This window comes from Lissotriton vulgaris, chromosome 3_1 (genome assembly GCF_964263255.1).
Source record: "Lissotriton vulgaris chromosome 3_1, aLisVul1.2, whole genome shotgun sequence".
NCBI lineage: Eukaryota > Metazoa > Chordata > Amphibia > Caudata > Salamandridae > Lissotriton > Lissotriton vulgaris.
In genome coordinates this window covers 1244384919-1244406308 of record NC_141689.1, presented here as the reverse complement: position 1 = coordinate 1244406308, position 21390 = coordinate 1244384919, and the positions used below count along the sequence as shown (strand labels likewise).

Below are 21390 nucleotides of genomic sequence, written 5' to 3'. Positions count from 1 at the left end.
ATTTTAAAACTATTAGCATTATGGTGCTTCTTGATTTCATACATGTGGTGCAGAAACAAAGGAGAAAAACAGTGTGGTGAAGAGATGCAAATGCCAAGAACTGAAACACATGCTGCTATTCCTGGCACAGTTGAAGGTTATTGTGAAGTGCCATTCTCATTTTTACACGCAGCCCAAACTTTCTTGGCAGTGGCTGGAGAAGAACTTCGATGGCTGGTGTATCCTCAGAGAAGTGTGTGAATATTGTTAGTTGTATGAACAATTTCAGAGTCTAAAACACATTAAAATTTCCCAAATCCAAATTAGAAAAATGCAATGAGCAATAAACGCATCAATATTATTTTACTATGTTAGGGGTAAACAAAGATATGCTTTTTTAATGTTTTAAGGTGAAAAGTGCCCAAGATCAATCAAAAGTCACTGTTCTTAGTTGACCGGGACAGCGGCCTGATTTCATGCTGACCACCACACAGCGGAGGTCGAATGCACCAAGCAGGCCATTCCAGTGAATGATTGTGCTGGTTTATGTCTAGCAGAAATGTAAGCCTAGGTAAACCTCTCTTGATATGTATGTGGCTGTATTAAAGTAAAGACCACTCATAAAAACAAGAAATGAAAAGATCATAATCAACAAGGTAATGTAACAACAGTTAACTCTGGTATCACGTTCAGGAGACAATCTGACCGGGTACAATCAAGCGATATGAATATTTAACATAACAAAACGTATTCTTATTGGTCTGCAAAAAAGTGAAGGTATAACTTCTGGCTCAGTGCAAAGGGGAGACCAAGAATAGATGACCTTCACAGAGGTGGCTCATTACAAGTTGATATATATATATATATATATATATATATCTATATCTATCTATCTATATATATCTATGTATATCTATATCTATCTATATATATATGTATATATATATATATATATATATATATATATATATATATATATATATATATATATATATATATGTATATATATATATAAATATATTAATTACCTACTGGCGGTCGCCAGTAGGTGTATATAGTATGTACCTAGTTACCATAGGAAATCCCCAAAATTCTATTGGGAATAACTTTGTCGCCGATTGAGGAATCTGCGTGTAATTTTCCTTAAATTTGCTCATCTACGCTCCGCTCCTTCTCTGAAAGTTTTGTGGGGATTCGTCAAGCGGGGGCCGAGAAAAAAGGGGGGTCCCAAAACATGTTTTCCCCATGTTAATTTCCATAGGGACCTTTAGACACGACTGAAATGGAATTACACCAAACTTGGCAAAATGGTAGGGCCTGGTATGCAGATGTGCCTTTGCTATGTTTTGTGAAAATCTCTCCAGTAGTTCTTGAGAAAATTGAATTTGAAATTTTTCAAATGGCATTTTCTATGGGACCTTTAGACACGGCTACAGCCCGAACGGCTGAACGGAATTACACCAAATTTGGCAAAATGGTAGGGACAGGTATGCAGTAGTGCCTTTTATTTATTTAGTGACAATCTCTCCAGTAGTTGTTGAGAAAATTGAATTTGAGCAAATTATCTTTACTACTATTATAAAGGAAGAACTTTGAACCTTTGAGGCGGGTAAACTCGGGAACCACAGCGCCAATCCACACACCCGATACATCGTTGAAATTGTCAGGGTGTGCAGATGGACATAGGCTACATAAATTATAAAAAGTACGTTATTTCAAAAATTTACGAGAAAAAAAAAGTAGACCCATGGAAGTAGCGCCGGCCGCAAGTGCTTGCTGACATCAGGAGCGCGGGGAGGAGCGGCGTCCAGGAGCACGAGGAGGAACGGCGGACATGAGCGCAGGGAGGAGCGGCGGACAGGCGGGGAAGAGCGGTGAGGAGCGGCGGACAGGCTGGGAGGAGCGGAGAGGAGCGGCGGACAGGCGGGAAGGAGCGGCGAGGAGCGGCGAGGAGCGGCGGACTGGTGAACTCAGGAGCGCGGGGAGGTGCGGCGGATGAGGTAAGGCTCCGGGGGACCCACGGACAATGTCGGGGCGGGCGGGGGCCCTGAAGCCAAGGTCGGGACAGGCTGCTACTCCGGCGGGGGCCGGGGTGGGCGGGGGCCCTGAAGCCTGATTGCTCCCGGACTGGCTGCTAGTATATCTATATGCTCTCAACTTTCTATTGGGAATAACTTTGGCGCCGATGGAGGAATCTGCCTGTAATTTTCCAGAATTTTGGCCAGCTCCGCTCCGCTCCTTCCCTGAAAGTTTTGGGGGGATTCGTCAAGCGGGGCCGAAAGGGGGGGTCCCAAAACGTGTTTTCGCCATGTTAATTTCCATAGGGACCTTTAGACACGGCTACAGCCCGAACGTCTGAATGGAATTACACCAAACTTGGCAAAATGGTAGGGCCTGGTATGCACATATGCCTTTGCTATATTTGGGGAAAATCCCTCCAGTAGATGTTGATAAAATTGAATTTGAGCAAAATATATATCTATATGCGCTCACCGTACGCGCGCGTAGGGGGTCAGGAGGTCTCTACCCTGCCCCCTTTTCGTGTTTTCCACTCTTGTTTTGTGCTCTCTTGTGCCTCACTTCTCCTGAGAAACAAGATGGCTGCTCAGGTGGTCCCAGAAGGATAATAACATATATAAACGTTATACGCTAATAGAATTAGCATTTACAAAACCTTTAAAATTTATTGAAAAAAAAAATAGGTTTTACGCCTGATATAGTTAGGAATTAGCATGTAAAAAACCTTGCAAATTCACTGAAAAAACATAGGTTTCAGGCCTTATATAGTTAGGAATTAGCATTTAAAAAACCTTGCAAATTCACTTAAAAAAAACCATAGGTTTCAGGCCTTATATAGTATTATAGTTAGGAATTAACATTTAAAAAACCTTGCAAATTCACTTAAGAAAACATAGGTTTTGGGCCTTACATAGTTAGGAATTAGCATTTTAAAAACCTTGCAAATTCACTTAAAAAACCATAGGTTTCAGGCCTTATAAAGTTACGAATTAGCATTTAAAAAAACATTGAAATTGCTCCTATATAGTTAGTTGTACTAACTATATTTCGCGCACCCGCAATCCACTGCTGATGATGTCACTTATTACATCATTCATGACATAGTCAGTGACATCACTGATGACATCACTGATGACATCTCAAATGACATCACTGATGACATCACTGATGCCATCTCGTGTCTCGGTAGGATCGAGACACAAGAGGTGGCAAAAACAAAGGGGCAAATGACCAAAAGGGGGCAGGGTAGACCCCCTGACCCCCTAGGTTTGATGTGGGGGCCATAAAAAGGCCCGCGGGGCAAAAAGAATATTATTTTTTTCGATTTGCGCGGGGGGAGCGCCCGGTAAGCGCACCGGGGAGCCTACCATGGGAAAAAAAGAATGACAGATTGTTTTAAAAATGTAGCATTTTTTTTATAAATTAGAGGTAGTTATTAAAAGAACAGTTTTTTTTATTCTTTTTGTTGTTTTATATTTTTTATTGTTTATTTGAACATTTTGTACTTTTTTTGGCTTTTATGAATAATTTTATATTTTTTGGGAATTTTTATGGGGACAAACAAAAAACGGAATTGTAAACGGCTCAACTGGAGCAAAAAAAATCAGGAAAAAAGTTAAGGTTTCTTTGGGCACTTATGGGTGTCACCAGCACAGTTGATGAGTTTAACACTTTGCTCACCATAGCAAATTGTACGCCCACAAAATATGCACACTCTTTTGAAATTTCCAAACTGGGTTTGGATGTTTGGGACCATCTCCCTTGTCTCTGGTCCCGATGGAGTGGGTTGAGTACTTTGGGAGGTGCTGGGAGAAGATTGGGGAGGGTTTCTGGTCAGTTCTCTGACCTCTGCCGCACTATAGTTGTTAGGGTGCCGGCGTTGCATGTGGCGAATCATGGTGTTGTTGCCAAAATAATATTTTTTGGCAGGGTTCCCCCTGGAAAGTACAGTGCCACAGATCAGACAAGTCACCTTTGGCGCATTTACTTTGTTAAGGCCCCTTGGGATTTTAAAAAACTCCCAGACAATGTGCTCCTTTGGCTTGTAGGGGGGAGTATCTTCTGGCAGGAGCCTCTCCTCCTCATCCTCCTCATCCTCCTCTTCTTCATCTCCACCACTGTGGTGTTGTGGTGGTCCTTGTGGTGGTGGTGGCTGAAATGCTCAAGCTGCTGCTGCTACTGTGGCCATTTCTCAGTACAAATAAGTACAAATAGGTCTGGAAACAGGTCTTCCTCACTCAAAGTACAAAGTGAGAATGAGGAAAAAAGGTGGGGGTTTTCATCAATAGGAAAATAAAACTGTCCTGAACCAATGAAAAGTCTTATTTTCAGGTCACATGACCAGGGCTTTCATCATTTGGAAACCAAAACTGTCCTGAACCAATAAAAAGTGTTATTTTTAGGTCACATGACCTGACAAGCTTACGCTATGCGCCCCGGGGTGCTTACGTAGCACGAACGTATGCGCTCCGGTGCGCTTACGCCGTGCGTATCACGCGGACGCGGCTACTCTGTTTTCGTTTGTGGCAATAGCGCTAACGGGACGCTCACCGGTACGCGCACTGGGACGCGCCGCAAGACTGCGCTTACCGGTGCGCTCACCGGTACGCGCACCGGAAGCGCTCAAGGGCAAAAAAACAAAACAAAAAAAAAATACATATAAAAAATAGTATTACATAAATATACAATATAGGATTCATTATAAAGAATATTATATTTGATAGCAATAGAAATTTGCTATTAAAAAAACTTTGAAATTCACTGAAAAAAACATAGGTTTGAGGCCCTATATATAGTTAGGAATTAGCATTTACAAAACCTATGAAATTCAATGAATAAACCATAGGTTTCACACCAGTTATAGTTAGGAATTAGCATTTAAAAAACCTATTAAATTCACTGAAAAAACCATAGGTTTGACACCAGTTATAGTTCGCTGGAAATGTTACCACGTTATAGGTAGTTGGACTCACTATAACTTGCGCGCCTGCAATGCACTGCTGATGACGTCACATATTACATCACTCGTGACATGGTCAGTGACATCACTCATGACATCACTGATGACACCATCCTTGTGACAGAGTGACAGACCTCCTTTCAGTGTGATGTAACCCTTGAAACACATATTCAAAAATAGAAACTAACATTTTCAAAAAAATGGAGATACCCATACCAGTTACAACAACCAATTCAGTAATTCCACCATCTATATACACATCCACTCATGCAGCAACAGTTCTATATAGTCACTTACACATATACTCACTCGTCATATGTAGTGATACACATATACATCCTGTAACACACCTACAGTCATCCAAAGGTTACTCACACACATACTCACACATGCAAATAAACTATTGAACATCCATTTATAGAGTGTTAAGTGGGACTAATGATAAGAAAAGCACGGAACAAGTCAAGGAACTTGAGGAAGGAATAATGAGGAGTACCTCCGTGCACAACATGGAGGAGAGACTGCAGGAGACAGATTCCATCCCTACAGCTGCCTGGGAACTAGAGGTGGGTAAAACAGATGGTGCTGACTCAGAGGCACAGAAGTGGTCCAAGGAGTGGTGGACTCCACCAGCAGATGCTTTTTCTCTTGCCACAGTTCAAGAGGGATGTGACACACCCAACTGATTGCTTTGATGCAATTCTCACTGTGAGTTGATGATTAAACAAAAATCTTGGTGTAAGGATTTTGTAATATTTGGCGCCTTTCTTCATTTTCTCCCACTCATTTCTGTGGGATAAACAACTTGTGGAAAGTCCTGTATCGAACACTCGTAGACACGCTTAACCAGTCATGACAATGCTTCCTACAGGGATTTTTAATTTGAGGGATTTCGGGCGCCCAAAGGGTTCCACTTGTGTCCCTCACTCACTCTAGTGCACAGCAGAATAACACACACAAACCTGGTGAAAGGGTTAGGAAAGGAAATCTATATCAAAAATGTATTTTTTATGTCTTTTCCCGAGGACCATCAGTCGCACACTGTGGAAGACATGGGAAGATAGGAAGAAAAAATATTTTATTGCGTGCATTTCTGCACCTCCCAGAAGTTGAAGTTATCATATCAACTATATTAAACCTATAGAAAACCTTTTTTTTATTAATACAAATAAACGACAGTTAGACAGCGAATATCTATAACAAAGCCTCCGAAGCATTGTTTCCATCCTTCCCTCCACACTGAGTAAGGCTACCATTTTTGATGCCTGTATTCTACTCCAAATTGACAGGTGGAGTTTGTGTAGTCTAGTTTGGATCAGGCGATAAGTGGGCTGATATTGTCAGATACCACCTTCTCCAACCCACTATTATTATTATTATTATTATTATTATTTGGAATTTTGTATAACGCGCGGTTACCCTCGGGTATCCCAGCGCTTGTCCAAGGCTCCGGAGGCTAGTAATAGAATGCAAACATTAAGCGGGGAACAGGTGGGTCTTGAGTAGTTTCCGTAACCGCATAGTACAGGTCTCAGAACGTAGATTCAAAGGAAGCGCATTCCACAAATTGGCCGCGTTCACTGAGATTCTTCTGCCACCTGTCCGGGATCTTTTCACTCTGACAGTTTGCAACAGATATTTATGATCCGAGAGCAAGGCTCTGGTAGCCTTATAGGGGAGCACCATACTCCCCAAGATGGGAGGTCCCTTCCCCTGAAGGATTTTGTGAGCTGTACAGAGGGATTTAAATGTTACCCTCTCCCGCACCGGAAGCCAGTGCAGTGCTCTTAATGCCGGTTTAGCTGACTGCCTCCTAGGGATGTTCATCAGCAGCCTTGCTGCTGCATTTTGCACCTGCTGGAGTTTATTGAGCGTTGCTTCCGGAGCGCCCAGAAAAATCACATTACTATAATCCAAACTCGATACAATTAGTCCCTGGATGAGTAATTTCCTGGAAACCGGTGGAAGAAGAGGCAGGACCTTACAGGCTGACCGAAGAAGGCCGAAACAGACTCCTGCGTTTTTTTTAGCATGGGTCTTAAAAGATAAGTCCTGTTCCAGCCACACCCCCAGGCTCCTGATCTCCTTTTTGGGGCTTGGGGGATCGCCAAGACAACTAGGCCAGCTGCTTGGCGGCAAGGAGAGCACTGAATGGCCCAACAGCATCATCTCTGTTTTGGAGCCATTCAGTTTTAATGCTGAGTTGCACATCCATGTGTGCACCTTGGACAAGCAAGAGTGAAGTAAGTCAGGTTGATTCACCAGCTGGGAAAGAGCCACCACCAGCTGGGTGTTGTCAGCATAACTGATAGTTTTAATACCGAATGGTGCCACCACACCCTCCAGCAGGGCCATATAAACATTAAACAATGTAGGGCTCAAGGAGGAGCCCTGGGGCACACCACACTGGAGGGGGATCGATGCTGACTGTTCACTACCTTCCCAGACTTGATAAGTCCGGTCGCTCAGGAAAGACGCGAGCCACTTCAGGGCCATCACTGTAATGCCTACATCTGACAGCCGCTGGAGCAGCACCTGATGGTTCACGGTGTCAAAAGCCGCACTGAGGTCCAGGAGGATCACTGCCACTGATCCTCCTGAATCCAAAATGCTCCTGGCTTCTTCCACGACTGCCAGAAGGGTGGTGTCAGTTCCCTGGCCTGGCCTGAATCCCGTTTGGGAGTCCCGCAGCAAGCCATTAGACTCCAGGAAATATGACAGTCGACGGTTCACCAGTCTCTCAGCGATCTTACCGAGCCCGGGAAACAAGGAAATCGGCCTGAAATTTGCCAGGTCAGATGGATCCAGGCCAGGCTTTTTCAGGAGGGCCTTTACTACTGATTTTTTCCAACTGGGTGGCACCACCCCCTGCATAAAAGATGAATTGATGAGATCAGTTACTGGGGTGGCGATGGTAGTTGATACCTGTTTCAGAACTCTCATCGGAACAGGATCCCTAGGCGAGCCACTCTTTATGACCCCTAGCACCTTAAGAACTTTGTCGGTTGTCACTGGTCCAAAGGCTTCAAGCTCAATTTCCACAGCACCCAGCTGGTTACCTATATCTAATTCCTGGACCGGTCGAGGTAGGGAGCTTAAGATATTTTCTACTTTCATGTGGAAATAGTTGGCCAGTTCCTTATATTTCTCTCGGTTACTATCATGGTTAACCGGAGGTTCGGGGGTTTTCAGGAGATCTCTGGAAACTTTAAAGGACTCTCTAGAGGAGTTAGCAGAATTGCCAATTCTCTCCTCAAAGAACTTAGCTTTGGCGTCCCGAAGAGCGGCTTTATATCCTCTAATTGCAGCGCGATACTCTTTCCAGCTTACCTCCCCCAATCCTTTCTCCAAATCCGCTCCAACCTCTTGCAGCCTTTCCTAAGAGTTCTCAATTCCTGGGTGTACCAAGGGGCTGAGCCCACTCTCTTCTCCCTCTTCAGCATTCTCCTTTTAGGGAGAATGGCGTCCAGGGAGCTGGTCAGCCAATTTTCCAGGTTCACATCTGCGATTATTGGATCCAACACTGGGCTGGGGCACGTAGCTTCAAGGTTAGCGGTCCAGCTATCTACTGGCAGCCTAGACCAGGCCCTTTCAACAGTATAGATCCTAGGGGTAGCTGCGTCCATTAGTTCACACTGCCAAGTGAGAGGAACCAGAAAATGGTCTGACCAAGGCAAAGCCAAGGAGGGCAGGGCTTTAAGGCGGTCAATATTAGAAAAGACTGGGTCGAGTAAATGGCCCTTACTGTGCGTGGCCCCTGAGTTAATTAGCCTCATCTCGAAAGCTTTTAGATCGCACTGCAGGTCAACAGCCAATGCGTCTGCTGGATCGTCAAAATGGAGATTAAAATCTCCAAGTGCCACAAAATTGGCTGTCGACGACGCAAAGCGTAACAGTTTCCATGAGCGAGCTGACAAAATTGCCCACACACCCCGGTGGGCGATACACCAGAAGGCCTGATACCGAGGACGTGGACGACATCCGTAATGAAAATTGACAGCTCTCACAGTCACAAACCCCCCCATCCTGGGCTCTACAGGCAAATGTGTCCCTATAGAGGATGGCAATACCACCTCCCCGCCCCACAGGCCTATCCAAATGGTATATTAGATAGCCAGTGGGGAGTGCTCGCACCATATCTGGCCCCGAACAGGACGTGGTTCAGGTTTCAGTTAAAAACAGAACACCCAACTCGTGATCTTGCACAAGTGAATTAATTTCTATGGAATGACTAGGAAGGGACCTACAATTCAGCAAAGCCATTAGCAAGGCATTTTTTCCCTTTACTCTCTGGCCCATCCTGCATATCCTGCAACTTAAAAAAGGTTTCTCTCCTTTGTGGATGTAATTGCAGGTCGCATCTTTAGGGGGCCGTAGTAGTATAAGGTCATTTCTAGTGTACCTGATACCGACCTCTGGAAAATTTGCCAGTGGGTCTAGCCCTGAGCCCGTCTGGGCCCGGAGGGGCACAGACGGGCTGAACTCTGGCGTAACTCCGACGTAATGGCAGCGGACCCGCTGCGCGGGCCCGCTGCGCGTTTGCATGGCCGCCTTTTGTAGAAGGTCTAGCGTCCTTGTGACGACTAGACCGTGCGAGGAACGGCGTCCCGCTTACCCCCAATATGGCTGCCGGAATCAGGAAGGCAAGGAGAAGGACCCGCAAAGAGCGGTGGGTTTCCAAATATTATAGTGCAAGTAAGTGAATTAAAAACAGGGGATAAGCAAAACTAAAATTAAATTAATGGACAAAACGGGCGTTTTAAAACTGATGCCGATATACAACTTGCAATTCGCACTAATGAGCGCAGCACGCTTTAAACTACTGCAGCGCGCTTGCACTACTGCCAATGCCCCCGAATTATGAACCTATTAAGGTACACTCTAAGATATCAGAGTTGTTCCCATCTCAATTGGAAAGGCTAGTCGGTTATGAATGCCATGTTCATCACTTCTGAGATGGGGCAGGCTTCTCTTTTAGTCCAGTTGACTTTATACCCAGATATAGCTGTGAAGTCTGAAATGGTTGACATGCCCAATAGAAGAGAGTGCCAAAGGTCCAGGAGCCTAAGCAAAATGTGATCTACGTAGAACAGTATCTTAAGGGGCCTGCAGGGGGAGGTACCCCTATGATCGAGAATGACCGCCCAAATGGCTCCTGCCAGGAAGATGTTAGCCTCTATCTAATTCTTTAAAATGGAAGTCAAAATCTTCAAGAAGCGCAAGGTCAAGGCTGTGGCCAGCGAGGGTTCTTCAGTCGCATACATCACTGTCAAGCTCCCACTGAAAGTGTTGTTTTTTGCACCAAAAACTGAGAGTGGGCAAACCTGGCTTTTGTAGCCATTGAGTTTGCTTTGCGGGCTGATAGATTTGCCACTTCACCACAGTCCAAGGTTTTACCTTTAGACTTAGTGACTTTTTTTAAGTCAATTTCTACCAGTGGGGCAAGGCTAGAGGCTTTAGCCAAGCAGGGCTCCACAAAGTCTGATACCTTTGCAGCACAGACCTGGTGAATCAGTTTTAAGCGCAGCAAAAAGTTCTGAGCAGGACGTAACATTTTTTCATTTTACCTACCTTGAGTGCAACATTTCTGGGCAGGCCTCAGCTACTTGTCCCAGTCCACTAGATGTAGAAACATCAGTAAGGACCTAGTTATGATCTTGATGGACAGGGTTACTGTGTCACAAATGTGACGGATATCCTGTTCGCCCAATTACAGTTTCATTATATCCTATGGAACTTGTAATACCGCGGACGCTTTATCAGTCACATTTGTGACTAAGCATGCCATTGTTCTTTCTGTTTTTATGTCCCTGAATCAGGCACACAGGAGGCTAACCACTTGACTCTTGGAGAGTCGTTCCAGTTCCTGCTTCCCGGCAGAACTCAGGAGTCCCCAAGGGAATTCTCTTCTTCCAGCAGGAGTCAGATGTGCAAATCTTCCAACAGGTCCTTCTTCTTCAGGTGGAGTTTCCCCAGGTCAAGTAAGGGTCTAAAGAGATGGTGGTTGAGGTGCAAAATGTATCTTGTGCACTAGCCAGTGATTGGAGAAAATTGACCTACCACTCTTAACTATTTTCTTGCAGCACTTCCTCTTTACGTAACTGTAAAATTGCACAGAAGCCCCTGTTTAAATATGATATACCCCTTCTGCTATCAGGCATGCTTGTCTTCAGCTCTTGGGCACTCCTCTATTAAGATGTGCTCTCCTCCCACCTGAGAGGGTCCAAATTGGTTTCTCCCCTACTGCGACTGGAGGCTGACTGTCTGGAAGTTACATAGCAATGGATAGGAGAAGCCCCCCTCCCTCCCCCTGGATTCTCTAAGACAAAAGAGGTCATGGTAAAGCTGCCCGTTGCTCCTATTTACTCCTACATTGCTAATCTTTGCATAATGTTCAGCAGTTAACACCCATCTACTTTTCCAAGACTCAGAGGGAGGATATAGTCCTCAGAGATAGAGTTGTTATCTCTCCCAGTCAAGGATGTGTATTGAAGCTGTGGAAGGCCTGAGAGGCAAAACCAGTTTTAGGCCAGTTTTGGCTTACACAATAAATATTTTCAAAGTTGCCTTTCCACTTACTGTATCTGATTTTCTCACCATTAAACCAGATTTTGAAAATGAAGTAAGAAATAACTTTGAAGCATTCCTCTATCATTTGCCTGGTCAGAGAGAGAAAATAAAACCTTTTAATTCCATATAGGCCTATTCAGAAAAATGTCAAGCAAAACCTACATAGTGAAAAACTTCAGGGTTTTATTACACTGTGAGAGCACACTAACCACAATACGTAGTGTGCTCTAGTTTCTTATAATTATACTATAGATGTAGAAGGCATGCTTTAGGGGTAAATTATCAATATATTTAAAGGTTGTTCCTACATGGCAATGGAATTTTCCCCTGTCATTTGTCACTGCTGTGCTTTTAAATTTCGCCTCAGCTCAGCGTACCTGGAAGATATATATGTTTGTCCTTTAAGCAGGTGTTATAAATACACAATGCATCCATTACAACATCACAGTTCAGGTCAGCTACTGTCACTTACTGGACAATTAAGGCTAGTCTGCCTCTCGATCTATTGTCCAGGAGTGTGTAAATGTGAGTCTACAACTGCATACATCAGCAGCCTCTGGAGGCTGGGTCTTCACCTGGGTGAGGTTCAATAGAGACATATAGACAGTGCCCCAGGGACTTTTTATGCTGCTTCCCAAATGCTAAGACTTGACTCTGTGGCACATGATGACCATTCCTTGTGGAACAAAACTTCCACCACTGAGAATATTTATGTCCTGATAAGTCTGAGACCCCTGCTTGAAGTGTCACTCCTGCGTTTTTTACAATTATTTTTCAATGTTTGACTATAACGATGGTGCTGTGAGCATTTGATAATTGTGTCTACAAGAGAAGAATAGTAGAAATAAATGTTTATTTAGACCTTGCTCTTTCAAACATTGCAAATGAAACAAAATAATCAAAGCACATTACATTTCCTCAAAAAAGCAACAATAGATAAAACAATAATAAAACATTATGATTTAATTACTGTAAAATGTTTGCGCATTCCTCTTTAGTAGGTATAAGATAACGTCAAAAACCTATTGTCACATCAGAAATCTCATTTCTACGGGAAACATCCTTTACCACGCAACTTTTACCACGCAGTGCTTTTACAATGCATGTTTTACAACGACGACCATTACAACGCATTGCACTGGGGGGCGCTCTAGGATAAGTAATAGTTTAATTTACTATCCAACCCAATCCCTACTATCCACGGGGACTGGAGTTGGAATAGTAAATGAAACTATTCACCATCCAGCACCCCCCAAAGCAATGCGTTGTAATGGCTTGCGTTGTAAAACTTGCGTTGTAACAGCATGCATGGTAAAAGCATGCGTTGTAACAACGTACATCCCATTTCTAATGGTAGTGGTTATAAAAAATCCCAAGATAGGGTCACCATTGATAAAAATGGCTTAAAGATAAAGACACCAACAAGCACCAAATAAAAAACAACCTAATGCAATATGAGAACTGGTACATGTTGTATTAAGAAATCACCAAAAATAGTTCCTGTAAATTTTTATCTTGTGGCATATTAAGGATTTGAATGTACGGGGTATAGACCTAGCCTAAATTTAAAAATAACTTCCCTGATTCTGTTAACAGTAATATTTGACATATTCAATGGTAGTGCTTAACACCTTGGCTGCTATGGCTTTTCCCCTCCTGTGCTGGGTGACTTTGAATACCATTGTTTCATGACGAGCTCAGGTCGTCATAAGCAGCGAAGGGGTAGTATTAAGTTTTAGGAATGCACAACCATATATTCCCAGGTATTCTTTATCCACCCTAAGCGATTCTTCCAGAGCTACTTATTTATTTTCACATCTTGATATTCAAAAGGGCCAGTTGAGAATTATCTTACCTGTATTAAAAATGTCCCTGATTTACTTTCTTGTTGATTTTGGCAAGATTACTTCACTATAATTTAATTCATTCCAGCACAAGGCAAAACACGTATGTTGTTCTGGATGGGATAAGGGACCGAATATCCTAAGGGATTGCATTGCGGCTTGTAACTACCAGTCTGAGACTCGTAGTTCTTATTTAATGGCTTGAATCATTGCACAAGAAGGGGTTTAATAGGCGTTTCCAAGAACTACTTTCTAACTTGTCCCAATTATCTTTAGAATCTAAATGTAAGAGAACCAAGAAATATTAAGTATAGAAAGTCCATTGAGAAAACTCTTGTATAGTTCGAACATTTGTTGAATAGCACAGGCAGGGACAGGAAACCTACAGAGCATTTTCTAAAACTGTTATATGTAGGTATGTGGCCCATATCCACATCCCTCCCATAAAGGAGCTGAGTATAAGAAACTAAACTAGGTCTCCATCAAACTGTCAACAGCCTAACAAATCTTTTGTTAACTTTATATCTGTAGTGGACATTTTCACATATCCTCTGTTGATGTTGCCATTCTGCCACATCCCAGTTACAGTATGAAATCTTTGGTACACTCTATCTAAAATACAAAGTTTAGTTATTTTGCCTTTAGCTAAGAATAATGTAAAACGCACAGATTTTGAAAACAAAATTCTTTGTTTTGAATGTTGATGGGCATGCATTCTGTGTCAGTTGTAACATCATGTTCACACAGAATAAGGATCTATTCTTCATCTCTTTCTCTTCAATAACTTTTATTCGATTACCACTTGTATAATCATAAAAAGTACATAATTTAAAAACAGAGCAAAACATTTCATCATAAACATAAATTTAAAAAGGACAACATTTAAAAAGTGTGTGAGAAAGAACTTATGGCTTAGGTATTTCTGTTCAGTTTGTAAGTTTTTGGCGTATTGTGATAGTGGCTTTTAAAAAAGTCGCTATAAATTTAGCTACATGTGGTGAGTCCAAACATTGCAGAAACAGGAATGCAGAATAACACTGTCTATGACCACTAGATCGAAGAAGTGGAAGAATCCAAGATTTGCGGGGAGATTTGTAATATTTGCAGAAGAAAATAATGTGAATCGTTGTTTGTGGAGATGTTCCATCGCATGGACAGTTCGTGAGCGTGCGGGACCAGTTGTGGATTTCAGGAAAAGAAACTAAACGAAAAAAGGTGTTGAAACGAAATCTTGTTAATAAAAATTTCTCCTTGTTTGACAGAAAGTAGGACAAGTAGGGTTGCATACCTTTGAGAGGTTGTATTGCGCAAATCTGGGTATTCGAAGTTTTAGTAATCTCCGTCTGGTTTCGCAGCTCTCTCAGGTGAGCCAAGCACATCGACTTTAGCTGTTTCCTGGAGATGTCTTCGATACTAAGGATCTATTAATTAATGTGTACCTCCACGTTAACTGATAGAATGTGACATTTTCAGATCGACTGGGGTTAAATCTGTGTGACATCAACGAGTCCATATGCATTCCGTGTAAATTATTAAATCAAATGAGTCTAAATCTAGCATTGCTAGGAGCTGTTCGCATCATCTTGTTAGCCTTGTTTCATTCCCATTGTGTGAAAATGACCATACAGTCATTCTTCCATTTACGTTTCACAGTTGATTCTCTGTGCTCTGTATCATCCCAGACAACAGAATGCAGCTCTGTTATTGCTCCTGTTAGCTCTGGTTTTCTTTGGGAACATTCAGGGTCCATAAAGTGCTATTTTATTAATCAAACTCAACAACTGAGGCCAGTCATCAAATCAATACATTTTAAATAACATGAAGCAAATTAGGCTCCACAAAGAAGACAGAGAGGGGAAACGTTTTCAAACTATGGAGGTCATCGATTAACATCAATCCGTAATCAAATAATGAATGCATCAGTCTGCATGTAGCACAAAATCAATCACAGTCATATACGAAAGAGGACAAAGAAAAATAAAGTTGTCCTGAAGAAAAAGGTTGAGTAAAATAAGGTCTCCCATAAAGATAGCACCATACTCTGATCTGTCATCAAACAATTCTAACATTTGCTACACATTGGTTCTCCTAGAAATAAAATACATGTGGCATAAAACAAAATGGCACCCAAATGTTAGCCATACTAAACACAGGTAATTGCATTGTGTGTTTAAATGTTAATGTCGATATATTCCAAACAAAGTTTAGTATGGTAAAAACCACATTGTGTAGTATGGTGGAAAGTATAAATCATATTGGTGAAATGTAAGAATAGTCCCCATGGGGCCCTAGCTGCATTAAACAGTCTATGGTGTTGCAAGAAATGTCCTATATTAATCATGTAGACAAGCTGGACATTTCCCAATGTGATTAATCCACTTTCATTAAACAAATCACCCATTGTGATATAGCCTCCCAATTTCCTGGCCATCATATAATTTCTCTCGCCGGTCTTTGTGGGATTAGTGGTTCACAAACTATATTAACTTTATCTTTGCTTAGGAGTTTATTCCAGACGACCAATGCCATTCGTCCTAATTTCATCTTGCTTATAACTCATGAATCTTTACGAATCTCGAATGTGTGCTGATGACACACAACCCATCCTGCAGGATAAAAGTCAAGCAAATCAAGGAACTTTCACCTCACGCCTAAAGAACATCCTGGTTTGATACACGTAAAGGTTTTGGAGTGGTCTGTCACCTAAATGTCAGACTTTAAGATGTCATTTCACTGCGGGGTATACTGTGGCAACTGCTTGATGTAATTCTAAGTTGCAATGGAGTATCACTCGAGGAGGTGTCACACATTAAGACATGGAAATGCCACACATAGGCACAATGTAAGCAGGGAAATGTCACACAGAAGCAGGAAGAAAACTTACCAGCCCTGCTTTCATAGAGTGTACTTGCAGTTTGAGACATTTTTTTTTATTCTCTGCAAAATGCAATAACAATACAATGCATCAATACATAGGCAAAATAGAAGATACTCTTAAAAACATAAAAATGAAATATAAAAACATTGGTAAAAGACAGCATTATACTTAAAATTGTACATGAGTACTTGAAAATATGCAAAAACAATTAACCACCCTGATGCCGCTTTCTCATATTTTACCTCCGGGCTTATGGAAAAGTAGGTACAGTGTTTGCTCCCTGACAACCAGTGGTAGCAGTTGGTGATACATGCATGAATGATGAATAGTATATTTTACATGGTGCAGCTTTCGAATTAATCAAATTTGCCCACAAATATATTTGTTTGTGGGTGCTCAGGACAATTTTCAATGCCACCAGAAACCCACCGTCACGACCTTAACGGATGTATGTCGTTACAGCGCATGCTTTTTCAACGCATGCCTTTACAACGCAGGTTTTACAACGCAAGTCGTTACAATGACTTGCGTTGGTGGGCGCTGGATAGTGAATAGTTTAATTTACTATTCCAACTCCAGTCCCCATGAATAGTAGGGAAAGTTTTGGATAGTAAATTAAACTATTCCCTATCCTACAGCGCCCTCCAGCGCAAGTCGTTGTAATGACTTGTGTTGCAATTCCTGCGTTGTAAAGGTACTGCGTGGAAAATGTTTCGTTGTAAAGGATGTTTCCCACCTTAACCCTAAACTTGCAACCCTAACCATAAACTTGCAAATGGAGATTCCCCCCATGTAGGGGATTTTCCACATTTGTCAATGCACTTATATAATACAAATTCCAAAAGGCCACATTTTGTAAATCAGGATGTGGATCTTACAAATAAATAAACTATTTAAGCGATGAGATGCCTTTAGTTTATTATGACCTGGATTCAATTGCAGCAAATTGTCTGGAAAAGGATTACGTAGACTTCCAGAAATTACTTAGAAGATGAAAATGATGGTCATTTATCTGAAATTGATACGAGTACAACAAATCTCCTTAAATATCTTCAAAAGGTCAGGTCAGAAAATTACTTAATCATTGGAATAGTTAGCAAATGATAGACATAGAAAGGTATTGTTTTCTGAAAACATTATTACTAACTATAATTGTCAGACAATGTAAAATAATCTAAGGTGTAATACAAAGGAAGTACTTTTTGGGAGGATTAAAAAAAATATATATATATATACATATATATTTTTTTAATTCTTTGTATTGAATTTTATATATTCATGTATGTCAGGATCAGCAAGTAGCAGAAAACATATTTCCATCATTACCCTTTTTCTGACTTCCCTTAGTCTTGCTATCTTTCTCCCTCTCTCGCGCTCTCTCACCTCCTTCCCAACACCTGGTATTCCGTCCCTTGTCACCAATATTTTTGGAATTTCCTCAGGCACCCTCTTCCTTCACTTGCATTTCTCATACCCGTCCATATTTGAGCCTTACTTAGGTGTGTTTTGGTTACCCCATATTCTGGCAACTTCAGAGCGAGTCACAATGAGGCCGATGTTGCAAATAATTTAGTATATATTGGGAGTGTAAGTTTCTCCCAGATATCCAAAATCAACATTTTCAAATTCAGTGGAAAGATAAACTCACATGATGATGAGTTTGACCTTCTTCCAAAATTGATCTATTTTTGAGCATCACTAAATGAATTGTATGAAATATCCCCACCTGACTATCTTCTTCAGGCTAATGCTTATGTAGTATGAACTGTCTGATATTGTTAGCCATACTAATATGAATCCTGTCCTAATCACTACCTCTAGTGGATACTGAAATGCCTTGTCCCATTTCGACTCATCTAGAATTCTCAACTCTCCCGCCCATCTAGCTTCAATGCATCTAAAATGTCAGCAGCAATATCACAAACATCATGTAGATTAGCAAGACCACATTCTTTCCTAGGCATTGAGACCAAATCCTGTTGTTTATGGCTGTACAATCATGGACTTGTTCTGTGCTCTTTCTGTCTATGGCTAGTATATGTCTGAGTCATAAAGGCCACAAAAGTTCTGTCTCCACTAGATCATGTTTGAGACATAGCTGCTTAAAGACCTTAAACCATTTAGTCCCTAGCCGTGATATCCCAATCTGATACCATTTGACAAAATCCAGTAGTTTACTAACTTCAAGTATATTGCCACAAGACCACAGGAACTCATTGTTTATCAGGTACCCTATGTGCTCTTTCCACTTCAAACAACTTACTGCATGATTTATATTTTGACGGCCGTCCCGACGTTCCGCCCTGGGGAAGGAGTAGATTGCTCTGTCCCCATAGTGGAGCTACTGCCCGCTAAATTTGTAAATGACCCCGAAGCAGGCAGTCATAGCGGTCATTTCTAATGTTTTGGCAGGCACCGCCATCATGGCGGTTCCTGTCAATGCATATCACTGTATGATACAAGGCTACCACAGCATGACACAACCCTGCACAAGTTTTCTTTTTCATTACAGGATTCTCTTTCTAGAAATAAACAAGTCATCTCCCATGGTGAGGGGACCATTATTGGCATTTTACTTTTCCTCACTGCCAAGTTTTGCCTGGTACTGATAGGCAGTACAAGCAAGCATCAGAACAGCCGATAGGTCTTGCCTATTAATAGTTTTTGGCTTTGGCAATATGGTTTTGCCATGTTGTACCCCAGTATGGCTGCTGTTCAGCATGGTTAAAGGGTAGTGGTGTGAAGTGTCCTATAGTGGAGGGGGTGGAGTATCATAGACTGTATTTTTTGGAATAGAGTGTCGTAGAGTGTATTAGGTGGAGTAGAGTGTGGTAGAGTTGAATAGAGGGGACTAGAGTTTAGCGGTTCAGTAGCAGAGAATGTCGTAGAGTGGAGTGTCATAGAGTGCAGTGTCGTAGATTTGAGTGCCGTAGAGTGGAGTGGGGTGGAATAGGGCAGAGTGAGTTGAAGTGGATTGAGATAGTGGGGTGGATTGGACTGGAGTAGATTGAGGTGGTTTGGGGTGGAGTGGGTTGGATTGAGTGGAGTGGGGTGAATTGGAGTGGGTGGACTGTATGTGGTGGAATGAATTCCAGTAGGGTGTATTGAAATGGAATGAGTGGATTGGATTGGGGAGGATTAAAGTGGGATGATTTAGATTGATTTTGGGTGAGGTGGGGTGGATTGGATTGGGGTGGGGTAGATTGGATTAGAGTAGTGTTGTTTGGAGTGGGGTGAATTAGAGTGGAGTGAAGGGGTGGATTGGACTGGACTGGAGGATGGTAGATTGGAGTGGGGTGAATTGGAGTGTGGTGGGCTAGGTGGATTGGATTGAGTTGGGGGACTGGACGGGGGTGAGGTGGACTGGATTGGGTTAGAGTGGGGTGGATTGGAGAAGAGTGGGGTGGATTGGACTGCAGTGGAGTGGGGTGGATTGGAGTTGGGTGGACTGGATGGGGTAGGTAAGATTGGATTGGGGTGGATTGAAATGGGGTGGGATGGAGATGATTAGTTTGGGGTAGGGTGGACTGGAGTAGGGTGGATTATAGCAGGATGGATTGTACTGGAGTGGGGTCGATTGTAGTGGGATGGATTGGACTGGGGTGGGGTGGGCTGGAGGGGTTGGAATGGAGTGAGGTGGAATGTAGTGAGATGCATTGGAGTGGGGTGAATTGGATGGGTATGGGGTGGAATGGAGTGGAGTAGATTGGACTGCAGTGGAGTGGATTGGATTTCTAGTGAGGTGGATTGGATTGGGTGGATTGGATTTTGTTGAATTGGATTTGGGGTGAGGTGAATTGTAGTTGGATAGATTGGATTTAGCTTTATTGGGCGTTGGATTAGAGTGGGGTGGGTGGATTAGGGCGAGGTGAGGTGGATTGGAGTGGGGTGTATTGGAGTGGGGCAGATTGTTTTGGATGGGAGTGGGGCAAATTGTTTTGGATTAGAGTGGGGCAGATTGTTTTTGATTATTGGAGTGGAGCAGATTGGAATGGGCAAGAAGATGGTTTTGGATTGGAGAGGCGCAGATTGTTTTGGATTGGGTGGGCAGATTGTTTTGCATTGGAATGGGGCAGATTGGTAGGGGCATATTGGAGAGTTTCAGGTTGTTTTGGATTGGATTGGAGCGGCACGGATTTTGGAAGGAGTGGGGTGGATCGTATTAGTGTTAGGTGGACTGAATTGGAGTGGGGCAAACTGGAGTAGAGCGGATTGGAGTGGGGCAGATTATTTTGGATTGGATTGCGACAGATTGAAGTGGGGCAGATTGTTTTAGTTCGGAGTGGGATTGATTGGAGTGGGGCAGATTGTTTAGGGTTGGGGTGGGTCCAATTGATGAGGGGTTGATTGGAGTGGGCAGATTGTTTTTGATTGGAGTGGTGCAGATTGGAGTAGGGAGGATTAGAGCAGGGCAGAGTGGAGTGGGGCAGATTGGTTTGGAACGGAGTGGGTGCATTAGAGTAGGGCAGCTTGTTTTGGATTGGAGTGGGGCAGGTTGGAGTGGGGCAGACAGTGTTAGATTGGAGTGGGGCATATTGTTTTAGATTGGAGGTGGGCAGATGTTTTGGATTGGAGTGGTGGAGTGGAGCAGATTGTTTTGGATTGGAGTGGGGCAGATTGTTTTGGAGTGGGCAGATTGTTTTGGATTGGAATGGGGCAGATTGAAGTTTGGCAAGAGCCAGGCATGCTGACTGCATTTTGGGTTTAGCCAGCAGTACTTGAGCCACAGCATTCTGGATAACTTGCAGCTTCTTTGTGATAGATAGAGGGATCCCTAAAAAGAGAGAGTTGCCATAGTCTAAATAGGATAGTATGAAGCCCTGGACCGCTATTCTATGTGTTTCCATAGGAAGCCACTTGAGCCTCTTCCTGAGCACTCTGAGGAGGCCGAAGCACGTAGCCGCAACTTTCTTTGCCTGTGAGGTCATGGTAGGATCTTTGCCCAAAATTACCCCAAGGCTTTTCATTTCTGGTTTGGGGTGGGGAGGGCTCACCCAAACATGGGGGCCAGTAAAGTTGTTCCCATAATGATGGATTTTTTTTACGATTACAATGACCTCTGTTTTGTCACCATTCAACTTAAGACAGCTGGTTGCTATTCAGCTGGTAACCTACTCAAAACAAAGGGTGAGTCTTTCAAA

At 42.7% G+C, this 21390-nt stretch overlaps 1 protein-coding gene across 1 annotated transcript in view; it reads left to right on the top strand.

The window, feature by feature from the left end:
- LOC147727732 (sulfotransferase 6B1-like) overlaps positions 1 to 21390 on the top strand; it is a 467748-nt gene that overhangs the window by 267171 nt on the left and 179187 nt on the right. The gene's annotated exons all lie outside the window — the stretch shown is intronic.